Source organism: Podarcis bocagei (assembly GCF_964188305.1).
Source record: "Podarcis bocagei genome assembly, chromosome: 16".
NCBI classification, from domain to species: Eukaryota; Metazoa; Chordata; class Lepidosauria; order Squamata; family Lacertidae; genus Podarcis; species Podarcis bocagei.
The window spans coordinates 26,495,876-26,512,840 of NC_138142.1; the positions used below are offsets into that span (position 1 = coordinate 26,495,876).

Consider the following 16,965-nt stretch of genomic DNA (forward strand, 5'->3'; position numbering starts at 1 on the left):
CCCTAAACTGTCTAATCTGTTTAAAAAGATTTTGATCAAATGAAAAGGTGGCCACAGAGAACTGGGCAGCAGATTTTAGAGTTGTTTTTTAATGCAGCTACAGTGGTACCTCGGGTTACATATGCTTCAGGTTACATCCACTTCAGGTTACAGACTCCGCTAACCCAGAAATAGTACCTCAGGTTAAGAACTTTGCTTCAGGATGAGAACAGAAATCGTGCTCCGGCGGCACGGCAGCAGCAGGAGGCCCCATTAGCTAAAATGGTGCTTCAGGTTAAGAACAGTTTCAGGTTAAGAACGGACCTCCGGAACGAATTAAGTACTTAACCCAAGGTACCACTGTATTTGTATTCTTGAATGCCATCTCAAGAAGCATTCCTTTTGTGTCTGAGAGGATGGGCAATGCCTCTCATCTACAGCAACAACCAGTTCATGTCAGGCTGGATCCTGGTGCTGATGTTGAGTTGTAGTCCAAAACACCTGGAAGAGGAAGCAGGTTGGCTAAAGCAAGGACGCCTCAAGAGATGGCTAGGTTCCTGGTCCACCTTATCCCTGATGCCTTGTGAATTAGCCTAGAGGTTGTCGTGCCAGACCCTTCATCATTCCAAAGAAAAATCATATTGCTTCCGAAAAGATTGTCAGGCTCAGATCCCGAAGAGGAGGAAAAAAAATGTAGGAGAAGTACAGTAACAAAATAGTGTTGCTCTATGTAGAATCATAGAATTGTAGAGTTGGAAAGGGATCCCAACCCGCCCCTGCACAGTTAAAGAATCACAGCTAAGGAAGCCCTGACAGATGTCCATCCAACCTCTGCTGAAAAACCTCCAGTGAAGGAGACTCCCCCACTTTCTGAGGTCATCCATTCCACTGTCAAACAGCTCTTGCCCTCAGAAAGTTCTTCCTAATATAATAATAATAATAATAATAATAATAATAATAATAATAATAATAATAATAATAATAATTTATTATTTGTACCCCGCCCATCTGGCTGGGTTTCCCCAGCCACTCTGGGCGGCTTCCACAGAAACCAAAAAACACTAAAATATCATACATTAAAAGCTTCCCTGAATAGGGCCGCCTTAAGATGTCTTCTGAATGTCAGGTAGTTGTCCATCACCTTGACATCCAATGGGAGGGCATTCCACAGGGCGGGCGCCACCACCGAAAAGGCCCTCTGCCTGGTTCCCTGTAGCTTCGCTTCTCGTAATGAGGGAACCGCCAGAAGGCCCTCGGCGCTGGACCTCAGTGTCCGGGCAGAACGATGGGGGTGGAGACGCTCCTTCAGGTATACTGGGCCGAAGCCGTTTAGGGCTTTAAAGGTCAACACCAGCACTTTGAATTGTGCTCGGAAACGTAGTCAGAGCCTCTTTTTTATCACTGGAATCCATCGGTTTCAGGTTCTGAAAACAAGTTTTCTCCATCTTCCATGTGACAGTCGTTTGGCTGCTTTTTTGAGGACCATTGGCATCTTGGGTTTTAAATCAATGGCGGGCAAGCAACTGCAGAACCCATGAAATCAGGCAGGGAGGCACAGAAAGAATTGGGGGCGTCGAGGATGGAAGGAATCTGGTCTGAACACTGGAGTGTTCCAAACAGATCCTGATTTCCATCTGCAGAGATGTTGGAGGCCCTGAGACTCTAGCCTAGTTTAGACAGGACCAATTAGGCCTCCCATCACGATTGTTTGGTTTGTGTGCAGATTTTCACGGTTAAACTGACGCGGTCAATGTTTGACCGCCAAGCCGTCCTGTCTTCTTTTGGTTGTGGCTACCATTTGAATTCGAGGCTTAATTTTGCTTTGTCTCTCTCTCTCTCTCTTTCTCTCTGCAGACGCATTTTAATTACAGAACTAGCCAATCCCAGGCCATCATTTTGTTTTCCTTGCCACTGCCCGGGTCCGTTATCATGTTCCACCTATGCGCTTGCGCATGAGTCTCCCTTGGCAAAGCAGACTGCGGTGGGGAGGGGGGTAGAGAAAGAAGCGCTACCGCCTGCCTGGTGCGCCTTCCTAATGACCAGTCTGTTCCAGATTGGGAGTGGCAGGAGGAAGGGAGGGTACCTTGTGAGAGGCAAGCGGTGGTGGGAATGGTTTGCTCAGGATTTGGGGGGGATTAGATAATTCATCACAAGAGCAGCAGCAGCAGAACTCACGCCAAAGGCAGACACAAGCTCCTTTCACCACGATCATGGTGGAGAGCAAAGGCATTAACCCCCCCTCTCATTAGGCATTCCAAGCCCATCTCTTCTCCTTTTCTTTTAATAGTTAAACCTGATTTGCATGCATTTGCATAATGAACATCATTTGCATTCCCGGTTTGTTGGCTACCTCTGTGGGAAAAGTCAAAGCGGGCGATCTGGGGAGAGGGATTTCAGCAAAGACAAAAGGGAAGATTTCAGTTACCCCCCTTCGCTTGCTTCCCCCCCCCCCAAACAGTGAAGAATTTAACACACAACCAGTTCCCCCCTGCCTCTTTGTGGAAGACAGAGAGGCCTGTCAGGATCAGTGTGTATCCTAGCATTTGTTACTGTCTCCCCCAACCACTTCCTGCAATCCTTCATCTCCTCCTGAGCTCTTTCCCCCTTCCTTTTGGTTCCTTCTGAGGGTGTGAGGTGAGAGACAACAAACTGTGTGTGAGAGAAAGAAAGAAAGGGAAAGAAAGAGAGAAAGAGAGCGAACGAACCACCATTTTAGGTAGCTGGCATCTATAAAATGGCGGATCCCTCACACAGGTCTTGAGCAACATGACTTGTGATGTGTCTCAGATTTTGGTGGATTTGCACAGTTCAGAACTTACCTCATGAATTGTCCAGTGTGGGCCCACATATGAGCAACACTACATGCACCAACTCAATCTGCTTTTAAAAAGAAGATTATTTTGGTGTGGGTTGTTGTGGCTGGACGGTTTCACAAAATGACACAGGCACATCCGATTGTGTGATTACCAGGCAAAGTGACACAAGCTACTAGCCTGAGCATTCTTGTCTATTTGCTACATATATATATATATATATATATATATATATATATATATATATATATATTCTTTTTTGATGTTGTACGTTGCACCTCTTTCAAAAGCAGAGTAGTTCTAGGGGAAGTAGTGCTCAGTTGTTGCTCACCAGAGGAGCGTTTGAAGTTGCCTCATGGACCTTTGGTCCATATCCCTCAGTACAACTTGACACTGACTGGCAGTGGCTCTCTTTGGACCTGCCTGGAGGTGCTAGGGATTGAATCTGGGACCTTCTGCGGGCAAAGTAGATGTTCTACCAATGAGCCCTGGTTTCCCCCCAGGTGTTTCTGAAAAACAGTATTTTGTTATGGGGTATAATGGAGTCTTCCTACAGACAAAAAACAATAATTAGTTTCTGAGTAGAAGAGGGCATGTGCTCTCTCCTTCACCCCTAACTCACACAGGGGGAATGGTTGAAAAGCAATGCCTATGAAATTTCTAGTGATGGGTGTGGTAACATTTCTTCTCCCTTGAAAAAGTTTTGGGTCTTATGCAACTAAGTCCCACTCAGAACAGACCGACTAAAATGGATGGGCTTAAGGTAGTTATGGTCCTTGATTTCAGTGCGTCTGTTCTGAGTTATTTAAATGCATTATTATTATTATTATTATTATTATTATTATTATTATTAGCACATCTTATCATCATTGTCATAGTGCTCCAAGAATGAGATGTTGTGCCTCCTAAAATTCATTTTCCTACATAATTATTTAGGGAATTATGTCTTCATCCTTCTCAGCATGTTGTTCCTAGTTTTAATGACACAGTAGCACCATGTATCATGTGGTTGATGTGAAAGACTTTTGGGTGGTGAGGTTGACTATCTCCAGAGCTCTTCTATTCTTTTTCTCTCTCCCCCCCCCCCCGACCTATATAATCTGACAATGACAAACCAATGGACCACCATAAAGCCAAACAACAGCAAAATTTTGAAAAGTTTAGGACTTCAGGGAAGCTATCACTCCTTGAGATCAAGTGAAGAAACAAGCCAGCCTAGGATGTCCATAAGCTTCCAAATTCAGCAATTCACCTGAGAACTGTCCTGTTGAATCAGGTCAGTGATGCATCTCTGCAGCCATTCTGGTTCTGGCAGTGGCCAGCCAGATCCATCTGGGAAGCCCACAAACAAGTCATGAACATGACTTCCTCTTCTTTCTTCCCAGCATCTGTAAACTGGTGGTTCCATTCAACTCTTGTGACTAGTACAGTAAAGGCAAGAACCAGCCACTTACAAAGCTACCCTAGAAGAGTTGCCTGACTCTTAACTTCAGTCATTACCTAAATGTCTGTCGTTAACGAAAACTTCTGTCATTAGTTGATTTTTTCCACACACTAATGCGAGTCTGACTGATGGACCACGGGAGCACTCAGGGTCTCTCTGAGGGAGACAGAATTCATAGAATCATAGAATCATAGAGTTGGAAGAGACCACAAGGGCCATCGAGTCCAACCCCCTGCCAAGCAGGAAACACCATCAGAGCACTCCTGACATATGGTTGTCAAGCCTCTGCTTAAAGACCTCCAAAGAAGGAGACTCCACCACACTCCTTGGCAGCAAATTCCACTGTCGAACAGCTCTTACTGTCAGGAAGTTCTTCCTAATGTTTAGGTGGAATCTTCTTTCTTGTAGTTTGGATCCATTGCTCCGTGTCCGCTTCTCTGGAGCAGCAGAAAACAACCTTTCTCCCTCCTCTATGTGACATCCTTTTATATATTTGAACATGGCTATCATATCACCCCTTAACCTCCTCTTCTCCAGGCTAAACATGCCCAGCTCCCTTAGCCATTCCTCATAAGGCATCGTTTCCAGGCCTTTGACCATTTTGGTTGTCCTCCTCTGGACACGTTCCAGTTTGTCAGTGTCCTTCTTGAATTGTGGTGCCCAGAACTGGACACAGTACTCCAGGTGAGGTCTGACCAGAGCAGAATACAGTGGCACTATTACTTCCCTTGATCTAGATGCTCCTATTGATGCAGCCCAGAATTGCATTGGCTTTTTTAGCTGCTGCGTCACACTGTTGGCTCATGTCAAGTTTGTGGTCAACCAAGACTCCTAGATCCTTTTCACATTCACAGCTTGACTCATGAAACAGCAAGCTGCAGAGCAAAAGAGACCATGGAAGAAGCATTGTTGCATCAGGTTTTATAGCATTAGACACATTAGTGAAAGTCAGATCTCTCAGTTATTCACATGCTATTTTATTTAATGCATTTCATATCCCTCCATTTTCTCCAAGATCAAGGTGACATACATGGTGCTCCCCCTCCTAAATTAACCCCCACAACAACCCTGTGAGGTAGGTTAGGCTAAGAGGGGGTGACTGGCCCAAGGTCACTTAGTGAGCTCCATGGCTGAGTGGGGATTTGAACCCTAGTCTCTCAGGCCTGGTCTGACACACTAACCACTATACCACACCAGCACTCAGTGTGTTTGCTGTTAGAAGGCCTTCCTCCATTACTACAGGTGAATGGGAAATGTTGCAGCTGAGACCTTAATCTAAACATTATCTAGGCTGGAAGCTATTTACTGCTTCAGCTGTGCTGGTGTGATGCCCTTTTCCTCAGAAGACTGTGTTGGCCATGGTGGCATCTTCTGGAGCAGGGCTAGGCAACCCTTTTTCTCTTGAGGGGTTCATTCTCTCCAGGATTATCTAGTTGAGGGCCACGAGCCAGGAGCAGAAGAATTCTGGATTAACTAATCTGGAATAAAGATCACCTGCTTCACTTTTCATTATAGCTTACTCAGACTTGAATTGCCAGTCCTATGCAAATCTATTCAAAATAAGCCCCCACCAGCCAGGATGGCGGCACACACACATATATATCAAGCAGATGTGGAACTGAGAACTGAATTTAAGAATGGCAAAATGGGGAACTGAAAGAAACCAGCAGTGACAGATTTGCCCATCCCTAACACACACACACACAGAGAGAGAGAGAGAGGGGGGGGAGAGGGAGGGAGAGAAGGAAGGCTATCAATTTGTTCTTTATTTTTTAAAATCTATTTCTCTTTATCAAATAAAATAACTATGCCCTTCCAAATGTTCTGAAACAGGGAGGGTGGGGGGAGGCTTAGCTCAGTGGCAGAGCATCTGCCTTGAATGCAGTAGCCCCCAAATTCAGTCCCTGGCATCTCCAGGTAGGGCTGTGAGAGGTTCCTGCCTGAAACCACGGAGAGCTGCTGCCAGTCAGTGCAGGGCATGAGCAGGAAAGAAGGACCTCTGATGGGACCTTCTGGAGCAGCTTCAGGAGACATCTGGGTCCATTTGTGTCCATAGCACCTTCACACAAGAGAGATATTTATTTTAGTCGGAGCATTTGCAGCTCACTCTTCAGCCAAAAAGGCTCCCACAGCTGTTTACATACGAACAAAACAAGACCATCCCTACAATTAAAAGACATGACACACAAGGGAAAAGGGACAAGGAGGGAAGAGGAAGATCAGAATCACAACTTGGGCATCCATTTCTAAACGGCTGTTCCAGAAATGACCAGCTGGTCTAGGAAGTGCCTGATGGAGCTGGGCTTTCAGAAAGCTGATGGAAGGACCCCTCTGCTTCCCATCTGTCCCACAGAGGCAACCCTGATGGGGTTGGCCTACCATAGCAGAGTCGATGAAGTGAGTCCTGCTTTCTGTATTCTTCTTCACTCCCTCAGCAAGCCCCCTGTGTGTGCTCACGCTCAGACCCCCTTCCCAACAAGAGGTATTTTCCCCCCTCTGTGGTGCTGGTAGGCTTGTCAAAGGCTGACCTGAGCAAAAGGTTAGTTAGCTGAGTGGAGGCCAAAGGGTTGCTGGGTGAAGGGAATTGCGGGGCTGGGGTGGGGGGTGGGGAATTGTGAAAGGACCGGGCTGCGGTGTAGACGGCACATTGATTAACGAAGCCCCACCAAAGCAGTTCCATTGCCAACGACCTGCTTAATTCACAAAACTCTTAATTGTTCCAGAGTTGGTTCAGTATTCCTTCTCCCCCCATCTCCTCATACAAAGATGCCATTGTGTGTCGTGGTGATGACAGCGTTGTTTTTTGGGCCAGAGAGAGAGAGAGTGAAGAAAGAAAACTCTTGCCGGGGGGGGGACGTCTCCCAACAGGGTGAAGAGGTTTAAATCAGCTTAGCCCAAATGCCAATTAATAAGGAAGAGGATTAGCCTCTGAGATCTATGGAATAGAGCATCATTGTATTCCTGGGAGGCTGTGGAATTTTATTTCCCTTTCCTACAACTTGGCTGTGCTCGTATTTTCCTCCCCAAGAACAGCCAACTGCTTTTCTTGACCTCATGTAGCTTATGGAGTTGGAGCCACAATGTGCCTCTGTGGGTTCTGCCATGGTCCAGTCTAATCATTTATATGGTTCTGCAGTCGTTTACCTGGGGATGATGGGAACTGTAGTCCAGCACACCTGGAAGGCACCAGCAAGTTGAATGCAGATTCATCTTCTTCACACGGGACTTAGCTGAACTATGGAACTCTCAGCCACTTGAGGGAGTGATGGCCAGCAAACTGGATAGCTTTAAAAGAAGGCTATGCTCTGACTTTGCAGTTAGAGGAGGCAGTGCTTCCGAATCCCATTTGCTGGAAACTGCAGGAGGGCAGAGGGCAGCCACAGGCATCTGGGCAGCCACTGTGAGAACAGGATGCTGGACTAGATGGGCCATTGGCCTGATCCAGCAGGCTCTTCTTATGTCCTTAACCCTATTTTAAAAAGAACCTTATGCTAGATATCTGTGAATATATGTGTGCATTTTGTCCTCAAAGAAGGATCCAAATATTGCATGGCGGAGAGCCAAACTGTGTGCAGAATGCCGTTATGAGAGTGAATTTTATTTTCTGTTATTTTGCATAGATTTATTTGGCTTCTGGGAGACTGCAGAGAGGCTTTGCAAGCTGGACAGTTCCAAGCGTGTCTCTTAATATTTGTTGCTACAGCATAATGACCCTAAGGCTCATATTCCACCCCTCTCTTTACACTGGATGACTGATGAAGCTCCTAAACTCCACTGGCTAGTTTAGCATTGCTTCCCCTCGCTGATAGCAGGCCTGGCCGAACTCTTAAAAAGAGCCACCATCCAACTTGATCCACTGGGGATTGAACCTTGGAAAGCCTTCACCATGTGCTCTGTGGACTGATCCATGAAGCTGACATGTTCTGAGTCAGGCAGTTGGCAGCTGCTTTGAGGCAGAGAGAGAGAGAGAGAGAGAGAGAGAGAGAGAGAGAGAGAGAGAGAGAGAGAGAGAGAGAACTCTTGCCCAGTCACTTTAACTGGAGACAGGGCCGGACCACTCGTGAGGCAGTGGCCTCAGAAGAAGAAGAAGAGTTTGGATTTTATATCCCGCTTTATCACTACCCTAAGGAGTCTCAAAGCAGCTAACAATCTCCTTTCCCTTCCTCCCCCACAACAAACACTCTGTGAGGTGAGTGGGGCTGAGAGACTTCAAAGAAGTGTGACTAGCCCAAGGTCACTCAGCAGCTGCATATGGAGGACTGGGGAATCGAACCTGGTTCACCAGATTACGAGTCCACTGCTCTTAACCACTACACCACACTGGCTCTCCTCAGAACAGCATGCTCCACACAGTTGGGAGAGCAGCAGATCTGCCTCTTACGCTTGTCGGCCTATTCTTCCTTTATGGAGGTGCCCCAGCCTAGCATTTTTTGCTTTGCCTCTAGCAGGAAAATTTCCTGGGCTGGCCCTGACAGGAGACTTCAGAGATACAGCCTGGGACTTCCCACTGAACTATGGGTTCTGACATGCGATGATGCCTTTGACCTGGTCTACACATACTGACGTATGAAAGAGCATAGTTTTCAGTGTTCCTGTAAGAGGAAAACCTGCTCAGCACGAAGCAGGCTAGGTTCTCTCTCCCTGGTGTGCTAGTACTCTACTTGCAGGGATTTTGTACGGGGGAAATGGCACCTCGGCTTGCAAAGGTGCCAGCCTAGTCTACCACTTCAAATTTTCACTGTCTTTCCCTACCCCTGCATATGTTCACGGGGCCTTGTACTGAATCAAGCACTGCGAGCTGAAGAGATGCTAGGAATTGTAAGAGAAGCATACACTAGGTCACTAAAGTTATGGCCCCCTCCCCTTCAGAACAAGTCCCATTGCATGTGGCATAAAAGTAACGCAAAAGATTTTGGCTCCATTCTGTTAGAGCAGATCCAGCTTGGTGATGTTATGGGAAAGTTGTGTGTCCACTGAAACAGCACATCTAAGGGCTCATCTACACTTCTGCTTGTGCGTTGCCAAGGAAGCATGGGTCCAAGCAGTTTTCCTCTTGCCCCCTTCCTTTCCAAGGGAAAACCTGCTCTTTAGCAATAGATCGGAACAACTGACAATGGAGGGGAAAGGTGAATTGCTGTTTGTTCCAACTGTGTGTTAAAGAGCGGTTTTCCCTGGGGGGGAAGCAGCAGGAGAAGAGGAAGTGTGGATAAGCCCTAAGATTTGGAACGCTGCATCCGCATTGCATATTTGGGATGATTTCAAAGTGGTGTAAGTGTCATGGCTTCCGCTGCCCACCAAATCGATGTTACATCATTCTGTAAGTCCTCGTGGGGCTGGGAAATAAGAACATAGGAAGACCTGGCTACTGGCCCAAAGACTCATCTAGTCCAGCACCCAGCTTCCCACACTGGCCAACCAGATGTCCATGGCAAGTCCATAGGCAGGACCTGATTGCAACAGCAGCGCCCTCTCCACTTGTGATTCTCAACAACTTGTCTCAGGAGGTAGCCATGGAGGTAGTGCACAGCCATCATGGCTAGTAGCCATGGATAGCCTTGTAGATAAACTCAGAATTGTAGAGTTGGAAGGAATCCAAAGGGTCATCTAGCCGAACCCCCTGCAATGCAGGAATCACAGCTAAAGAACCCTTGGCAGAATCACCCTCCACCCATTTGTCTAATCCCCTTGTAAAGCTGTCTTGAGTTGCTTTACAACTACGTCCTGTGTCACTGAATCCCACAGATTAACTGTAGAAGCTCTTCCTGGTTTTTTGGTCCTGAACCTTCCCACGTCCAGCTTCATTTGGATGTCCCCGTTGGGTTTTAGCATTACAAGAGAAGGGGAGAGAAAGAGAAGAGGAAAGAGCGTTGAGGCTCTCCTGTAAAAAGCACCCATGCCACTAGTGCATGAATGGCCAGAACATCTTTGCCCAAGATGTTGGAGGAGATGGCTCGGCTGTTGTAGCTGCCGTGTAATTTATGACAGGGGTTTGCGCCATTGTCTGGGTCCCTCCTGTATTTTCGTGAGGGCTCTGCCTCTCTTCCCAGACCCCTGCTGCGCCCTGGCTACTGTACGGTTGCTAAGGGACATGTCATGTTGTCTATCACTATGCGGGGAGGTGGGGACGGCCTTCAGTGGGCCCATCTGGAGCCTGAGGCCTACATCCCCACAGGCGGGACTGATCGTGGCCCCAAGAAGTACAGAGGGCCTGGGAATGGGACATTTAGATTCCCCTCAAGTTCATGGCCACCGGAGGCCTTTGGTTCTCAAGGGTGGGTGAGGAGGGGTGAAGAGTGGATTGTTGGCTGTTCTGCTCAGGGTTTTCTGGGTTTTCCCCCCCTCCCCCCCTCAATTCCGTCCGTATCCTCGCCTGCATACTGATCCCCCCGGCCTATTCTCCTCCCGACATGTGCCCACATAAATAAATTACCCCCACTGCTTCCATTTTGCGGAACAATTGGCCCCCTAAACTCTATTCATCTCCAGACAGCGCCTATTATTCCCCCGATTAAAGCCAACAGAATGGTTTGCAAGGGATACTGTTAACTCTGTCAAACTGTAAATAAGATGCTAATATAAAAATAAATAAGGGAGAGTGAGAGAGAGAGAGAGAGAGAGAGAGAGAGGGAGTTGGTTAGCACGGAGGGCTTGCGAGGTGGGGAGAAAATGGAGAAGGGACAAAGAGAGGGAGACTTCTGCGCCTGCCGCCTTGGGAAAGCAAATGAATCTGTAATGACCACTGTGTACAAACTGCAGGAGATAATATAATGGCAGCCCTTGCGAGCACTTGGGGCTGTTTTCACCAAGGCCTGTTTATTATGAAAGCCTCATTGAGACCTTGGTTGTATAAATGGCAATGTTGCCAGTGGGGACCTTCTCCCTATCCACTCCTCCTCAGCCTGATTCGCCACCTCTCCAGATAACGCCTGGCAAAGGCTGGGGTTTTAAAGGATTGGGGAATTGTTTCCTTTTTTCATTTTGACGCCATGCACCCAATTCCTAGCATTTAATACCACACGATACACTGGAATGAAGAATTATAGGCATTTGACTGATCAGTTGAACATCATGGATTTTCTTCCGCAACCAGAAGGGCAAGATTTCAGCTGGGGCTCCTCCTGCCTCCTTCCACCCTTTGGGACTCCCTCTTCTGCTCAGGGGTGGGAGGAGAAACTAAGTTCAGTTTACATTCAAAGGCAATCCTACAAAATTTGCACTTTCTGAACGAATGCATAAAAACCAGAAATGCAGCCACCCCCCACCCAAATTCGCACTTCTATGAATTTTGCAACGAAGCCCTCCATCCCAAGTACGGTAATTTGTTGTTTTGTTTATTAACTAAACTTATTTGTTTATTGTCACGCAAGGGTCTCCAAGTGATTTACAGTGCATAAGATCTAAAACAATAAAAAGAGAAGTATCATATTGCATGCAACGTATTCGGAAAACAGAAACAAAATACCAGCCCCCTCCCAAAAAAGTAATAGAAAATATTAGCAACAATAAACACAGCAATGCTCCCACCTACTTACCAGCAGAGAAACATAATATCTAAGGATCAACCCCCAGACCATTCACATTAACCCATCTCCCCCTTCTCATCTCCCCAAACAACCCAGAAGTCCAGTGTCAAGGCCAGCTGCTGTAAATCGGTGTTGGGTGGGTCTTCCAGGGATTGTCTGGCACCTCTCCTTTCAGTGGAATTGGAGGTTTTACAACAGAGGTTGGGTGGCCTTTTATCAGGGATTTGTTAGTTGTGGTTCCTGCATCTGCAGGGGCTTGGACTAGAGCAGCCTTTCTCAACCTGTGGGTCCCCAGATGTTGTTGAACTACAACTCCCATCACCCCAGCTAGCAAGGCCAGAGCTCAGGGATGATGGGAGTTGTAGTCCAACAACATCTGGGGACCCACAGGTTGAGAACCGCTGGACTAGAGGACCCTTGAAGTCCCTTCCAATTCAGGGAGAGTAGCAGCAAAAGCCAACCAGGAAGATGGTTCAAGGGTTTACCTGCTCTTCAGTTGCTCCTGTTGTAACGTACAAAGATGCATTATATTTGGGGGAATTGTTTTGCACTTCTGTGTGTATATTAGGAGGAATCTCCACTGCTGATGAATTTTGGTGGTGACTTTTTAAGAAAGCAAACATTTGCAGACCAATATGGAAATGTTGGTGAAAGGGATTGCAAAAATGAGAAACTGGAATGGATGGATTTGCCACCCCTACCTCTGTTCTTAAGTCCACATTAATCTAAAGTGTCTAGACAGGCACGCATGAAAAATAGTCAGAACTATGTTCATCAAGCATTTAATTAATTAATACACATACCCCCACCCTTTCCCCAAAGAGCTCAAGGTGGCCTATACAGTTCTTCCCCTTCTCCATTTTAACCTCACAACAATCCTGTGAAGTCGGTTAGGTCGAGAGGGCTAGCAGCCACTGACACCCTTCTTCTGCATGAATTTGTCTAATCCTCTTTTAAAGACAGCCAAGTTGATGGCCACCACTGCTTCCCGTGGGAGCAAGTTCCATAGTTTAAATTATATGCTGTGTGAAGAAGGATTTCAATTCATATGTCCTGTTCTGATGAAGGTAGGATTTTGCCCAGTGGTTGATGGCTCCCCATTCAGTAGTGAGGGACCAAGACTGCAATCTGGGAGAACTGACAGTGGGCAAAACCTGCTCTTTGTCCTGGAAACCAAAGGCAAGTTTAGAAACCTTGAGGAACCCTGGTGTACTCTTCCTGTATCAGTAGCATCTCCTTAACTCCTGGGAAGGAAAGCGTTGCCACGTAGTGGGGGCAGAATATGACCTCAACCAACAGGAACATCCCTCTGTGGACACTTCCTTTCCTGCTGTGCCTTTGCAAACCTGCAGAGGTGGAGAATCTATGGTCCTCCAGCTGCTGTTGAACTCCTTACACCCTCCAGCCCCAACCAGCTTTGTCTGTGGGAAAGGAACAGAGGCAGTTTTAGCCCAACAGTATCTTGGTGGCCACCCCACTTTGCAGGCACTTCCCTCCCCGTAAAGACAGGCTCATCACCAGCTGATAGAGAAACAAGACATCACAATTATATGCAGGTTGTCCATGAAAGGGAATTATTAAGCGTTGCTCGTTCCAATGACTGCAGCCAGAAAGAGTCTGAGAAATAAGCCCCTTCATTATAATTATTCGGATTTGCCCTCCATCAAAGGCTGGGTGGGGGGATTGAGCCTTTTAATCTGACCACATGCTTCTGCTTTGGGGATCTTGACTGGTTTGTACCACCTGCTTCCAACTCCGTGTGCCTTTCGGTAAAAACCTTGGCAATTTTATAAGGGAGGCATGGGACGTGTGTGTGTGTGTGTGTGTGTGTGTGTGTTCTCCCCTGTTTGTTTTTTAAATAAGAAAATAATGTCATTTAATTTGAAAAAAGTAATAAATAAGGCTAGGATGTGGCTAGTTAGGTGCAAATGCATTTGCTCCTGAGTGGACACAGTTCTGTCACTGCCGACCATACCCTTTGCCATCTCAGCATCCTCCAGATGTTTTGGACTTCAGCTCCCATAAGACCCTGCATCCTAAAGCCGTGCTGGCTGGGCTGATGGGAGTTGTGGTCTAAAACCATCTGGAGGACACCAGGATGGCAAAGACATAGGTCAGTCTTTGCCATTCTGCTTTCCTCCAGATAAAAATATCAATAGTAGATGTTTACAGCTGGACTAGGATTTTAGTGTGGGATACAGGTGTGCAATTGTGGAAAGTCTAGATGGGATCAAAGTACCATCTGGATCATTTGTGGCCTGCCAGATACTTATGATTCAAGCCTGGAGGCCTTCATACAAGGACTGAAATGGTTTCACCCATTCATCTAACTTCGTTGTTCCAATATGTATGTTCTCGTCTGCATCCTACCCCCCTGGGATTCCATATTAACTTGGAGAAATTCTAAAATTGATTCTTGCCATGGATTCTTGAATACCAGTTCTTGGGAAGCCATAGAAGGGGAGAGGGCTCTGGTGCTCAAATCCTGTTTGCAGGTTTCCCACAGACATCTCGTTGACCATTGTGAGAACAGGATGCTGGACTAAATGGGCCATTGGCCTGATAGCCAGCAGGCTCTCCCTAAGTTCTCACGGAAATGTTACCTTGGTACGGTAGTTTCTAAACTCACTCACACATCCCTCTCTGTCCTCCCATCCAGACTAGCAAGTTGCATTATCAGAGTTCACAGGCAAAAACTTTGAAGGAAGATGAATGAACAGGGGAAAACTTTGAAGGAGAGTTTGAAGCAAGACTAGTGGCCTGGGGAAAGGGTGTGGGGGGCTTGGACGTGTCACAAGTGCCAAACTGAGAGTCCTGGAAGTTCCCAACCCTTTTCGATAAATGGTCCACTGGCTGCATCCAGCATGATACACACACAAGCGGTGTAAGGGCTTAACCTCCCTCAGTGTTGTTATTTGAAACAAAAGTGGTATGGCCTAGAGATGGCTTTGAATTTGGTGGCAGGGGCACCAAACCGAAATGAACAGTCTGTTACATAAATTTGTTTTTAAATCTCTTTCTCTTGCCTCCCCCCCTTCCTCATTGTCTCCCTCAGGTGGATGCAGTATAGAACGACAAAAGCGATTCTGCAGCAGATTCTTGCAGCACAACTGCTGAAAACGATTCCTGTGATGGCCTTGCATGTGCTTCATGATGGCCAAGCCTGTTTCTTTTTGTCCTTTTTAATTGGACCAGGACTATGACGACTTCAAAAATGCAGCGCTATTGAAGCAAAGAGGCTTATGAGTGTCATTATTTTTGTAGACCTTGCCTTCGTTGTCGGTGGGGTGTGTGGTTTAAAAGGGGGGAATGTACCAAATTATTTTTATATGAATAATAAATGCAACTCAAATGACTGGAAATGTTTGTCGTGACTTTACTGAAAGAACAAGGCAAAGCTGGCAAGTTGATGGGGTCAGCTCACAGGAGGGCTCTTTGGACAAATATGGAAGGCTCAGGTGTTTCCTGAGGAAATAGAAGACCAAAACAATGTGTTTGTGTGAGGGCGTCCTGGTCTCAGCCAAGCACCCCATCCTCTCTATCCAGATTAAGGCCTGAAAGACCAAGGAAGTGGGGTCAGTGGGGGCACATGGAGCACAAGTTACATGAAAGCCCAATATGTGACATTGTACCACATCCATAACTAATCATGGGGCACCTCTGGTAGTTTAAGCATCAGCCTTAGCTTCTAATTTTATCAGCTTTGCAGAGATAGCCTTAACTCCAGTCTGAAAGCAGCAGCTTTTTCTTTTAATTACTGTATTTCCCTTGGTTTTTGAAAAGGAAATGTACTAAAATTCAACTTTATTTATTGACTCATTTGCATTTATAGTCCACCTATCCTCTAGGAGCTCAAGGCAGCACACATGGTTTTTCAACCTCAATCAGGCAGCAAGTTAGTGCTGTACAAGTCTTTAGAAACAACTCTGCATATAAGCACAGTTTAAAATGATTTCAGCACAGATGCGGAATAAAGACACTTAAAGGGATTGTTGAAAGAGGAAGAACTGTGGCTCAGTGGCAGCGCATCTGCTTCGGTCCCTAGTTCAGTCCTCAAAGGCATCTCCTGGTAGGACTGGGAAATACTCCTGCGGTGAAGACAATACGGAGCAAGCTAGACCAATAGTCTTACTCGGTATGAGACAGCTTCCTGTCTTCCTAACATTGAAAAGGCATACAGAGCCGCTGCCTGTCTAAATGTCTAGTGGGAGGGAGTTCCAAAGGGGGGGTGACCAATTCCTATATCACATGGTGCTCCTGCAAAGCACAGTGACCCCTGGGTTACATAAGGGGTGTGACTTTCTTACATAAGGGATGCGACTCCCAACATTGCCTCCCTCTTGCCTCAGTTTCCTGCAACTCCACACCCCCACACCCTGTCAAAACACAGAGAATTGACTTGCCACATAACGCCTTTGCCCTCTGTTTCTCTTAAAGTCCACTGAGCTAGTCTCAATGAAATTTAGCCTATTTACTGGATATCTGCAAAACCCCATTTATCCAACCATCCCCACCACTCTTATCTTCTGTCTTCTGTCTCTGAGACCTCAGCAAAAAGGTCTAGATTTGTATATAAGGAAGACTCCTATGCCAGCATAAATTGCCATAAGGGTTTATCCAAACCATGAGTAGGCAAACTAAGGCCCAGGGGTCAGATCCGGCCCAATCGCTTTCTAAATCCAGCCTGCGGACAGTCCGGGAATCAGCGTGTTTTCACATGAGTAGAATGTGTGCTTTTATTTAAAATGCATCTCTGGGTTATTTGTGGGGCATAGGAATTCGTTCACCCCCCCCAATATAGTCCCCCCCCCAAGATCTGAGTGAAAAAGTTTGCTGACTACTGATCCAAACGACTGAAGAAGAAAGCGAGCAATTCAACAGGTGCATTTTGAAGAAGGAAGCTAGCAACTCAGCAGGTGCAATTTGCTGCCTCTCCAGCCATATACAGATGTTTTAATTTTACCTGCTCCCTGAGGGAACTCTACAACCAATATAAACAAGTAATTGTAAGCTAAATGCAATAATAGATGTACCAACCATCCACACATTCAACTCCTTCTAATTATTTTATTAAATCTGGTTGGGAGATTCAGGACAGACAAAAAGGAAATAGCTAAATCACCTGCAGTTAAATTATGGCCACCAATATAGGTGATTTTAGAAGGAGGTTGGACAAATTCATGGGAAATAAGGCTGTCAGTAGTTA

At 46.4% G+C, this 16,965-nt stretch overlaps 1 long non-coding RNA gene across 3 annotated transcripts in view; it reads left to right on the forward strand.

Moving 5' to 3' along the window:
* LOC308576353 overlaps window positions 1–15,115 on the forward strand; it is a 57,297-nt gene extending 42,182 nt beyond the window's left edge. For all 3 annotated transcript variants that reach the window (XR_014003181.1, XR_014003182.1, XR_014003183.1), the window contains exon 4: window positions 14,815–15,115. This is a non-coding gene — a long non-coding RNA (uncharacterized lncRNA). The remainder of the gene's footprint in view (window positions 1–14,814) is intronic.
* The last annotated feature ends 1,850 nt before the right edge of the window (window positions 15,116–16,965 follow it).